This window comes from Labeo rohita, chromosome 8 (genome assembly GCF_022985175.1).
Source record: "Labeo rohita strain BAU-BD-2019 chromosome 8, IGBB_LRoh.1.0, whole genome shotgun sequence".
Classification (NCBI taxonomy): domain Eukaryota; kingdom Metazoa; phylum Chordata; class Actinopteri; order Cypriniformes; family Cyprinidae; genus Labeo; species Labeo rohita.
The window spans coordinates 29,609,662-29,623,574 of NC_066876.1; positions in this window are offsets into that span (position 1 = coordinate 29,609,662).

Below are 13,913 nucleotides of genomic sequence, written 5' to 3' on the forward strand. Positions count from 1 at the left end.
TAATATAATATAATATAATATAATATAATATAATATAATATAATATAATATAATATAATATAATATAATATAATGTGACCCCCACATGAGGTTAAGGTCACAGGAAAATTGATTTGTACATATTGTATTTATTATTTGCATGTTTATTTCTATGTATTTATATACTTTTATTGTTATGAGTGTGTATTTCAAAGAGAACAAAGTTGCATTTTCTAAATACTGAGTGGCAGTTGAGAGAAGAGTTGCCATGGCGACTTCAGTCAACAAAGAAGGCTGCTTGACTAAAGGCAAACTCTTGTCTCTCTCTTTCTTTACTACAAAAAAAAAGGTTAGTAAAATGATCAAATGTCAAGAAAAAAACTATAATTACATTACTTACATTGAAGTGGTCAAGTTTATGAGTAACTGTACATAAAATAAGCATTTTAATATATTTATTGATGGGTTGTTTTTATGTTAAAGTTATCAACTGTCAGTGTGTGTGTACAAAAATACAGTATAACAGATACTGTTGTTACTTACGTATGTTACTTACCTATGTTACTTACCTGAATCCAGTCTGCTGTGTGAGTTGTGTAAAGCTGTGATAGAAGTTTGTTACCTCGTTTAACCATTTATTTGTTGCTACTGTGTGCTTGTATAGACTGATACATGTTTTTCCTATGTGGAATACTATGGGTTAAAGTTTCATGAATTTATTTTGATTAAAGTCAACAAAGAAGGCTGCTTGACTAAAGGCAAACTCTTGTCTCTCTCTTTCTTTACTACAAAAAAAAAAAAGACATTTCTCATCTGTTGAGTAGACTTCCAGGGCGGGGTCTGCAACAATAATATAACATAATATAATATAATATAAAATAATAACTAAAAAAAAGAGACTGAAAATGTATGTTGAAAACAGCGACTGCTGCAGCATTTACCTAATATTTAATATTCCAAAATTATTTGTAATATTACATATTACAAAAGAAAAAAGTAAAATGAATGGTTCACTGAATCTTTTTTCTAAAGAAGTTAATTGAAAATAGCCATTTAAATTAAATGATTCATCACTGAAGACTGTTGCACCACAATATAACAAATACATCGTTTTTGATGTGATTGTTGTAATTAAATATAATATCTCAGTTAATATCTTTCATTTTAAAATAGCAGTATTTACCTGTTATAAAAACAATTATCATTAAAAACTAAATCATTATCGATATAATCAAAAGTTAAATATATAAATAGGTCAAAAACAGGGATTGACTGCATCCAACCTAATATTTCCATACAAAAAAATAAAAATAAATTACCATGTAGGGACTGAATGAATCACTGAATCTTTTTTCTGAAGTTCATTTTCAAGTTCATTGAAAGTGTTGCACCACACTATCACAAATGCATTGCTATTTATGTGATCATTGCAATTAAATACAATATAGCAGTTCATATCTGTCTATCAGTTAATAATTTTACCTTGCACAAAACAATAAAGATCTCAATTAGGGTAAAAAAAAAAAAAAAATTAATGCCATAGATGAACCGTTTTTGGTTGCCCAAAGAACCTTTCAGCGAACAGTTCTTAAAAGAATCATTTTTTCTTAGTGAGAAGAATAAACTAAAGAATGCTTTTCGTTATTAAAATCACTTCTAAACGATGCTTAAAACCGTTGCACCACAAATGCATTGCTTTTTATGTGTATTTATCTAGTTCTTTCCCACAATCCTTTGCTGTGAAGCAAATTCTAAATGAATGATAAAGCGGTGCGACCGGCAGAGCGGTAACACACGTACAGCCGAGGTTTATGAGCAAGGTGAAATGTGATATGAAGCCACGACATTTTCCTTGCAGAAACTCCCCATCTGCTCAATAATTCACACACCGTCTGCCCAATCGGCCTCCCACAAGCCATCAGTGCCAGACGCGGTGACAGACACCAGAACAGAAGCGCTGAAATACAGGAAGTGCTGCGGACCGGGGGCGGGGTCAGAGGCCGTCACTCAAGGCATCTTCATGACGTGCGGTCCCAGCATAGCCCACTCTGACATGCTCTTCAGCTCTATATATAGACGTGCTCTGCTTCTGTCCACCTGCTAGGGGGTCTAAAAATAGCAGGCTGCTCATTTTCCTTCGCTCCAGCTCCACACTGGGCCGGCCGATCAACTTTCAAACCGCAGTACGAGGGGGGCGGAGATGGAAGGATGGATACTGATATCCTTGTAGTTGTACATGTCTTTCACACATGTCCTGCAGCAATGTGGCTTACGTGGGTACACTATTAACCGTCATAACCTCCCTCAGGCTGTTCACTGTAAATCACATTTTATAAAACGGATACTTCTGGCTTTAAAATCTGATTGAATGAGCCTTGTTCATTGTAAGTCATGGTATGAACGTCTGTCATGCGTTTTGTTGAGGAAAGGTGTGGTATTAATATTATAAGCAATTATATTGGCAAATTTTGGATGAAAAAAAATAAAAAATACTATAGACTTACTATAGACCCAAAGATGTGGCATGATATGGCAGATAACAGCTAAAATTAAATTTTTCTGAAAATAAAAACAGATGAAATTCACCAACATTTTTAGTATTTAGTATATATATTTGCATAAATCATATGCACAAATATTAAAATTTTAGCCTATGCTAATAAGCCAGTAATGTCATCTTATGGCAGATAACCGATAAAATTATATTTAAAAAAAAACTTAACAAATAAAATTCACATTTTTTTTTTAGTATTTAATATATACATTTGAGTAAATTATATGCACAAATATAAAAAAATAGTGTATACGGATAAGCCAGTAATGTCATGTCATGGTACATAACTGATAAAATGAAATTTTCCAAAAATTAAAAACCAAAAATTTAAAATATATTAAAAAAAAAAAAAAAAAAAAAAAAAAATAGTGTTTACTATACACATTTACGTAACATATGCACAAATATTACAATTCTGGCCGATACTGATATGCCAGTAATGTCATGTTATGGCACATAACCAATAAAATTTAATTTTTCAAAAAAAAAAAAAAAAAAAAAAAAAAAGACAAAATTCACTTTTTTTTATTTAGTATATATATTTGTGTAAATTATATACATGATTATTGAAATTCTGGCCTATGCTGATAAGCCAGTAATGTCATGTTATGCCAGATAACAATACTTCTTTTTATTTATTTTTTTTATAAAAAAACTATAAAAATTCATTTTTTTTCCATTTAGTATATATATTTATGTAATTACTAATTACGTAATTTACATAATATGCATGAACATTGAAATTCTTACATTTGTAAGAAAATAACAAATTATATGCATGAATATTACAATTCTGGCCTATACTGATAAGCTAATAATGTCATGTTATGGCAGATAACCGATAAGTAATATTATTTTTTTTTTTTTATTAAAAACCAATAAAATTTACTATTTTTTTGTTTTGTTTTTAATATATACATTTACATAATTTATATGCATTAATATTACAATTCTGGCCTATACCGATAAGCTAGTAACGTCATGTTGTGGCAGATAACCGATATAATTTAATTTTAAAAAATTACAAACCCAATAAAAGTCACTATTTGTGTGTGTGTTTGTTTAGTATATACATCTGCGTAAATTATATGCACAAATATTACAATTCTGGCCTATACTTGAGAAGCCAATTATGTCATGTTACAGCAGATAATCAGTAAAATTATTATTTTTTTTATTGAAAACCAATAAAATTTACACACAAAAAAATAGTATTTAATATATACATTTGCGTAAATTGTATGTATGATTATTACAATTTTAGCTTACACTGAGAAGCCAATAATGTCATGTTATGGGAGACAAACTGATATAAAGTTTTTCAAAAATTTAAAAATTCACTATTTTTTTTTAGTATTTAGTATATATATTTGTGCAAATTATATGCATAAAATTCTGGCCTGTACTGAGGACCCAGTAATGACGTTATGGCTGATAACCGATAAAATTACATTTTTCAAAAATTACAAACCGATAAGTCACTAAAATTGTTTAGTATGTAGTGTACATTAATATTTGTGTAAATTAACAGGGATGCACTGATATTAAATTCTGGCCAATATTGATAAGTCATTAATTATTGTCATGTTACGGCAACCTAATAAAATTACATTTTTCAAAAATTACAAACCGATAAGTGTCACTAAAATAGTTTAGTATTTAGTATATATATATTTGCATAAATTATATGCATGATTATTACAATTCTGGCCTTTACTGATAATGAAATGCCAATAATGAAATGTTACGGCAGATAACCGTTCAAATTATATATATATATATATATATATATATATATATATATATATATATATATATATATGTATATGTATATATATATATATATATATATATATATATATATATATATATATATATATATATATATATATATATATATATATATATATATATATATGTATGTATATATATATAGATAGATATAGATAGATATAGATAGATAGATAGATATTGCATTGTTATTTACACTGCTTTAGATTTTTGTATGTTTTAATTTAAGTGAATGAAAAAAATAAGAAAGCTGAATGAGCGTGCATGATTAAGTATCCAGTATAGACTAATAATAACAAATTATTTAAAAAATCTTACATCAGTTGATAATTGACATGGTGCCATTATTTTGTATATCCCTACTCGAAGCCATTCAGAAACACATGGCCACTACATAAGAAAAAAGTAGAAACTGTGAAAATCAAAGTGAACTTCACTGTATTTTGTCATATTGCTAATGCAGGAATTTGTAAGCGATTTGAGACCATGCAGTACAGTTATTTTACCATGGTAAAAATCAATGTAGCTTTTTGATTTATTCTTGCATTAAGATGGAATGCATGATTTTAAATGAATATTCATTAAACCAGGTCAAAGGTCATTGAAAATGCACAAATAAGCATGGCAAGCGATGACAGATTTAGTTAACAGGAGTGAGAATTGTTGACTTTGTCCTCACAGCATAATGAAACTCAATTCAGTGGAATGTGTGAATAACAGACTGGCTTCCTTGTCCAGCTGCTCTCTGCTCGTTTCTGTGTTTGCCTATATGGAAGTGTTGCATAAGCAGGTGAGACAGGATAAAGAGTAAAATTACAGAACATTCCCCCGTCCCTAAGGAGGTACATTTCCTTCTTCCTGATCTCCGTGTTCGGTCCAGTGCTCGTAAGCAGTAACAGGAAGTCAACAGACGGTCAAGCGTTCCATTTCAACAGGAAAAAATACCTATAAAAGATGTCATGACATTGGCACCACATAGTAAACGGCCACTGACCATGAACTGAAACCCTCTGAAAAACACACAAGCTAAAAATACACGCGCGTTAAAAATATGCCCAGAGTTTACCGTAAACGCAAAGCAGCATTTTCCACATGAGACGCATTGCTTGTCAGGATCTGGTGGATGAAAGAAATACTGTCCACAAAGAAATGTCTTTTTTCCTTCTATTCATTCTTGAAATAACATTTCAGATTCTGGTTTTTAGATTACTTTCCCCAAGTTCTATAGTTACCAAAAAAAAAAAAAAAAAAAAAAAAAGTTTTCAGTGAAAAGGCAAAAATGACAAATCTGTGAATAATCTGAATCAAAACAAAACAAAAACAAATAAGCATATATATGTATATGTATATATATATACAGATAGATAGATATGATTAAAATTGTCTTATACACACATTGTAAGCAAAAATGCCATTTTAATATTTTAATAGCATTTCTGAACACATTTGACAGAACTGATAAGAAGATTTCTGCTCATGGTTCAAAGGCATTCATTATTTAAAAATATTTTATATATTATATATATGATACTATACACACACATATTTACACAAAGCAAAATTGGCAAAAAAATAAAAAAATAAATAAAAATACTACACAAGTCAGAATTTTAAGAAATTTCTGTCTTTTATTTTAGCATTTTAATGTAGCACAAAAACAAAATAAAATAATCATAATAAATAAGTATGTAAATAAATAAATAAAACAAATTCAGTTACTAAATCTAGGCATATTTTAATTTTCTCGATCTTACATATTCAATTAAAATTAAATAAAAAATAAAAAGACAAAATATTGGACAACTCCGACTACAATGTGAAATAACAATAATAATAATAATAATAATAATAATAATAATAACAAATAAACATAGTTATTAAATCTAGGCATAGTTTAAGTTTCTCTATACATTATATATTAAATTAAAATATAAGAGATAAAATATTGGACAATTCTGAGTTTTGGTCACTACATGATTAGCATTTATGTTATTTTATAATTTTATGATGCTACTATTATTCTAAAATTTGAATAATAATAATAATTATAATAATAATAATAATAATAAAGAAAAATAAACTTAGTTAATAAATCTATGCATATTTTAAATTTCTCAATATTATATATTAAATTAAAATGCTAAAAATAATAAATAATAAATAATTAAATGCTAAAAATTGGACAATTCTGATTTTGCAGTAATTTTGCCATTTTTGGTCACTACATGATTAGCATTTATGTTATTGAATCATTTTTATGATGTTACTATTATTCTAACATTTGGTATAATAATAATTAATAATAATAATAATAACAATAATAATAATAATAATAATGATAATAATAATAATAATAATAATAATAATAATAATACCACGTTTAAAATAACAAACGTAGTTATTAAATCTAGGCATATTTTAAATTTCTCTATATGTTACATATTATATTAAAATGCCAAAAATATAAAATATTGGACAATTCTGATTTGTGTAGTTATTCTACCATTTTTGGTCACTACATGTTTAGCATTTATGTTATTACATAATTTATATGATTCTATAATAATAATAATAATAATAATAATAATAATAATAATAATAATTATTATTATTATTATCATTTGTAATGGTAAATTAAGTGCCCAAACGTTTTAGTGGAAATATGTATTATATAATTTAAAACCAGACCCCATTTATTGCATCATTACATTGAGAATAATATATCGGTGTATTATTGTAGTGATTTGCGTTTAAGAGACATCACTTGGCCTTTATCATTGCTGCAGGCTAATTTAATCTCACGCAATCGAGTTCCTGTTTGGTAGTACTTCACATCTGATACATACGAAGACAATGCTTTTCAACATCTGCTTAGGAGCACATGGATAATTTGAAGCATTTATCAAAACTGAAGACGCTGTCATGCCTCACCAGCTTGGGGCGTTTAACATAGGTAGAGGTTACTTTACGCGTCACTAAAACACATTAACCACGTTTGACAGACAGGAAGAGGTGCATTATGGATCGAATGGGATTCAAATGAATAAACCAGTAGCAGGAAGCGCTGGTTACATTAAGATGTGTTCAGGACACACAGAGCTTTTAATACAGCATGGAAAAGAATCAATATCACTGCTTCCTGGAGCAGGATCCAGCAATTCACTGGATGAGAGAAATCTGATGCTTCCGTTCGGCTTCCCTGGGGCACTAACATACAGATCACACGCAGCATGGATGTAGTGTGGTTTAAGTGGGTTACAGTGGGATACAGTATCTAAATCAGGATGTAATACAGCAAAAGAACAATTACAAAGAGCAACATTTCAGTTTAGCTTACAGTGTTTCAGAATTGTGCCTCTTAATTTAGCAAAAATAAAGCTGACGTCTATTTATCAAATGATAATAAATGATCAAATGATATATATATATATATATATATATATACATAACATAATAGTATAACATAATTATGTTTTATTTTAGATTTTAGCATTTTAATTTAGCAAAATAAGTTATGTATTGATGAAATTTAGACATAATTTAGATTTTTCTACATTATATACAATAAACTAAATAAATTAGGCCAACACAGCAATTATTATTTTATCTAAACATATATAATTAAATACGTATATAAAAAAAAATCAATTACAAAAAAAAATGATAAAATAAAATAAATAAATAAATAAATAAATAAATAATAATAATACAATTTTCTGTTTTCTTTTAATTTAGCAAAATAAAAGTTAAAATGTATTGATCCAATATAGTCATAATTTATATTTTTTTCTATATTATATATAATAAATTAAATAAATTAGGCCAAAAAAGGAATTATTATTTTATGTATAATTAAATAGGTATATAAAAAAACAACTACAAAAAAAAACTAAATACATTTAAATAATATAATATAACAACATAAATAATATAATATAATATAATATAATATAATATAATATAATATAATATAATATAATTATCTGTTTTATTTTAGATTTTAGCATTTTAATTTAGCTAAATAAAGGTTAAATGTATTAATTAAATTTAGGCAAAATTTATATTTTTTCTACATTACTTACAATAAATTAAATAACAACACAACACAACAATTATTATATTATATATACATATATAAGTAAATGTGTATATAGGAAATCAATTACAAAAAAATAAAAATATATAAATTAAGGAAATAACATAACTGTAATATTTTTTATGTTTTATTTTAGATTTTAACATTTTCATTTAGCAAAATAAAAGTTAAAATGTATTTATCAAATTTAAGTATAATTTATATTTTTTTCTACATTATATATAAAACATTTAAAAAGTAGGTCTATACAAAATATTTTATATATATACATATATAGTTAAGTACAAAAAATACATTTTAAGGAGATAATATATTAGTTGGTATTTTATATGTACATATATATCTAAACATGCATATAAGAAATAAGAATATTAAGAAAATAATTGTAATAATTTATCCATTTCATTTTAGATTTTAGCATTTTAATTTAACAAGTTAAAATGCATGTATCAAATTTAGACATAATTTACATTTTATCCACATTATATATAATAAATTAGGCCTGGACAATTTTTATACATTTTATATATACATATATAAAAAAATATGTAAGAAATCTATTACAAACAAAAATAAATTAACAGAAATTATTTTATAAGGAAATAATAAAATAATAATTTTATACCCATCTATTTCATTTTAGATTAGCATTTTTTTTTTAGCAAAATAAAAGATAAAATGTATTGACCAAATTTAAGCATAATTTATCTTTTTCTAAATTATATATAATAAATGTAATATATTAGGCCTACACAGCAATTATTTAAAAAAATAAATAAATTAAGGAAATAATATAATTGCAATATTTTATCTGTTTTATTTTAGATTTTAGCATTTTAATTTAGCAAAATAACTGTTGAAATGTGAATATATATATATATATATATATATATATATATATATATATATATACACACACACACACACACACACACACACATTACGGGGTGTAACGATATTCTGGAATATTTAATTAATTTATTAATTTATTTATAGCTTTATTCTTCCCATTCTGACTGTGAGAAAGCAGGAATAGAATATTTGAGGAAGCAAATGCTTCCCATAAACAAGACCCGACCTTCTGCTTTCAGCACAATAGCAGAATAACAAAAGCATTGACACAAGCTACACTCATTGACTAAATATGCTTTGGGTACAATGCTGAATGAAGGATCATTCAATTCTACATGGACAGCATCTCACAGCACCTCGCTGCCTATTAATACAGGCAATAATTTAAACGTAAAAATGAAAGAGAAATGCCTTGAATATAAGTAGATAAGTATTTGCATATTTGAGATCGAGGGTGTGGTTTTCATAAGAGGGTGTGGTCTATTTCAGTGGCCTATTCTGAAGATGATTTCATAATGGCCAATCGCCAGTGGTCAAGCCTAGACAGATCAATATAAACAATTTTACAGATAAAGAAACCATTTCTTAAACCCTCTGACCTGCATTTCTGTTAAGCATTGCTCGTTTTTACAAAACTGAAGGATGAAAATGATCCACAGATGCTGTTCAAACACATTATGTTGAAAATAACCTGGAATGTTACTTCAAGAGAACAAAACCCAAACTCAATCCCCAGTTGCCAAAAGCAACACAGACACATTGTCCGACTGACAACCGCTGAACACGTGCCAGCAAAGAACAACAAAGCAGCGGTAAAGCCTGAAGCGTGGCCTCTCTCAAACAGTGTAATACGAGGATAAGAAAACCCCATAAACCCCACAGACAAAAACATTAGAGAGGTTGGGACGGCCTCTGTCTGCGGACACGATGCCCCCAGCGCACCGCCAGGCTTTAAACGGCATTCGCTCAGGCTTCAAAGCATAGATATGCCATGACATCAGTGCAGCTGGTCTGGGCTGCTGAACAGGGTGCATTCTGGACTATTTGGCCATTAATAGGCAGCAGCTGAGATGATGATGTCTTCTGAGCGCTGGACTGAGAGAAACAGCTGCCGGGCCGAATGACAGACAGGGGCAGCCTGACCGGGAGTAATAACACACGACACAACCGTCACGTTCAGGTCGTTCACTTTAAAGGAATGTTCTGGGTTCAGTGTAACTTGGGCGGGATCTGTGACATGCTGATGATTACCACATTAGCTCATCAGTTTCGAAAACTTGTGTCTGCAGCAGTGTTATGAAACGAAAACTAAAATGAAAATACAATCATTAACCGAAATAAAAATTAAAACTAACACGACTGGAGAAAACCGAATTAAAATATATTTCACAACTCCAATTCTAACTAAATGGTCAGTTTTAGACTGAGGTTAGATTTAAAGATTTACTAAAGAAAAAAAACTTTTATAACAAAAAAAAAAAAAAAAAGAATTCTCTGGAAAAACTAAGAATAATAAAGTGAAAACTAACAAAAATGACACAAACCATAATGAAATAAGATAAAATAAAATAAAATAAAATAAAAATGCAATGATTAAATAAATTAAAAAAAAAAAGTGCAATGAAAAATATTCTAATAGAAATAAATAAATTAAAAATATTAAAGCAAAATAAGATAAAAAATAATGCAATGATTAAATAAATAATTAAATAAAAATTAAAAATAAATATGCAATAAAATAATATAATAAAATAAAAATAAAACAATATTAAAACAAATTAAATAATAATATTAATAAGAATAATATTAAAATAATAGTTAAAAATGATAACTAAAATTTAAATATACAAGTGCAATGAAAAATAAATACATGAAATAAAATAACGATTAAATAAGTAATTAAAAATGAAAAATAAAAATGCAATCAATAAATAAAAATTAAATAGAAATGAAAAATGAAAATGCTATGAAAAATAACATAATACAAATAAAATAAATAAAAAATATTAAAACAAAATAAACCAAAAATAATAATAAATAATTAAATAAAAAATAAAAATAAAAATGCTCTGAAAAATACTATAAATTAATTAATATATTAATTAATTAATTAAAACTAAATTAAACCGAATATAATAATAACAAAATAATATAAATACATAAATTAAATAAATAAAATGATGATTATTAAACAAATAATAAAATAAAATAAAAATGCAATGATTAAATAAATAATTAAATAAAATTCTTAATTAATAATTAAATAATAAAAAATGCAATGAAAAATAATACAAATAAAAAAAATTACAATACAACAAATTATAATAATTCATAATAATAATAATAATAATAATAATATTATTATTATTATTATTATTATTATTAAACAAATAAATTAAGGACAAAAATGCAGTTAAAAATATAATAATAAAAATAAATACAATTTAAATACAATCAATAAAATAAATAAAAAATAATAAATTAAAATAAAAAATGATGATGATGATTAAATAATTAAATATCAAAATGCAATGACAAATATAAAATAAAATAAAATAAAATAAAATAAAATAAAATAAAATAAAATAAAATAAAATAAAATAATAAATACAAATCTGAAACCCTTCAAAATACCCCATAGTCTTCTATTGTAAAGGCAAATGTGACTTTGTCTGCTATTGCAAATGATTGTCTTTGGTAATGAACAGCATCTGTGCACTTAACGTGAACCCAGAGCATTCAGATCTTAAAATGGATGTATTTATTTACAGTCCAGTCAGCTGCACAGATGTCAGAGGTTTACTAGATCTGTATTGCGCTTTTAACAACAGTTTTCACTCTAATGGTTGGAAAACATGCGCACACATAAATACTCAGAAGCACGAGCTGTAAATACAGGCTCTCTGTGTTATTCTGGGTTGATGGAATATTGTTAATGGACTGGAACGCAAAGACTATTTGGAAAAGGCACATAAAAATTGATTTTTAATAGGTTTTTATGACATGCCCATGAAACATCGGTGCCGTCGAGTGACGCTATTTCAATACATTTCACGTCACACCTGATCTGAAGCCCTGTGAAGGGGAAAGAGGAATTGAACAGGGCCACAGGGAAGAGACGAATAACTGAGCATTACGATTGGATAACGTCAATTAATGAATATTTGATTTTTTCGTTTTCATTAACACCTTTGCTACTGATGACTGCTTTCCAATTGCTGCTGTTTAATAAGAGGCTGATAAAGCACAGAGGAAATGGAAATGAATTGACAATTTCTATTCCGAACACCCACTATGAAACGGCTCGTGAAAAACAACCAGGCTCAACCAGGCTAAAAATGCCACAGCTGACACAGTCAGAGCTCCAGGCCTCAGATGGTAAGGCCATGCACCATCTGAGACAAACTGCTCTCCAAAATGTTCAGTTCCAATCTGATTGGCCGGCTTTATGCTTTCTAGGTTTCATCTGCAAAGCAGCAAGTTGTGTCTATAAGGTAGTATGTCTTCTTCTGTAAACTCCACTGCAGAAGACATGGAACCACACAAACATCAAATGTAACACATAATATATTAATAAATATATAAAATACATTTACTGGCTATAAATACTTCTTACTGGCAATAAAACAATTTCATATTATTGGCTTATTTATATGTATATTGTGTATAACACTTATTAATATATCTATACAAATACGTTTATATACAAAGAAATTGCTGTCCATAAATATTTCTTACTGGCAACAAAACTGTATTTACAATTTATGTCTATGTCACACTCACAAAAACACAAATTATTATAAATTATTAATTTGAACAACTTTTAGGAACATTTACTGCCCATAAATAAATAAATAAATAAATTTTAAATTAATATATTTCATATATTTAATTTTACTTTTAATATTTCGTTTTTGATTTGTTTTTAATATATTTTTAATTATTTGTTTACACACACACACACACACACACACAGCAATGTTAATATTTATTTTAACATTTACTGCCCATAAATACATACATAAATAATTTTCTGTACATTATATTGATACATTTAATTTTACTTTTAATATTTCAATTTATTTTTTAATGTATTTTTAATTATTTCTTTACACACACACAAATTATTATTAATCATCCATTTCGATGTTTATTTTAAGAACATTTACTTATTAAGAACATTTACAAACTACATACAATTTCTGTACATTTTATTAATATATTTTTTAAAACTTTTTTACATTTTTAATAAACTTTAAATTATTTGTTCACACACACACACACACACAATTTTAACATGTTTATATTAAGAACATTTACTGCCCATAAATAAATAAACAAACAAATAACATTTCTGCACATTTTATTAATATATTTATTTTTACTTTTAACATTTTCATTTATTTTTAAAGTATTTCTACTGTATTTTTAATGCTTTTTTAATTATTTGTTTACACACACACAATTTATTATTACCTGTTTTAATATATTTATTTTAACTTAAATTTTCATTTATTTTTAATGTATTTTGTTTACACACACAAATTATTAATTATCAATGTCAAATTATTTAAATAATATTTAAATATAATTTATCAAACAGACAAACACACATAGAATTTCTCTCAATTAATTAATATA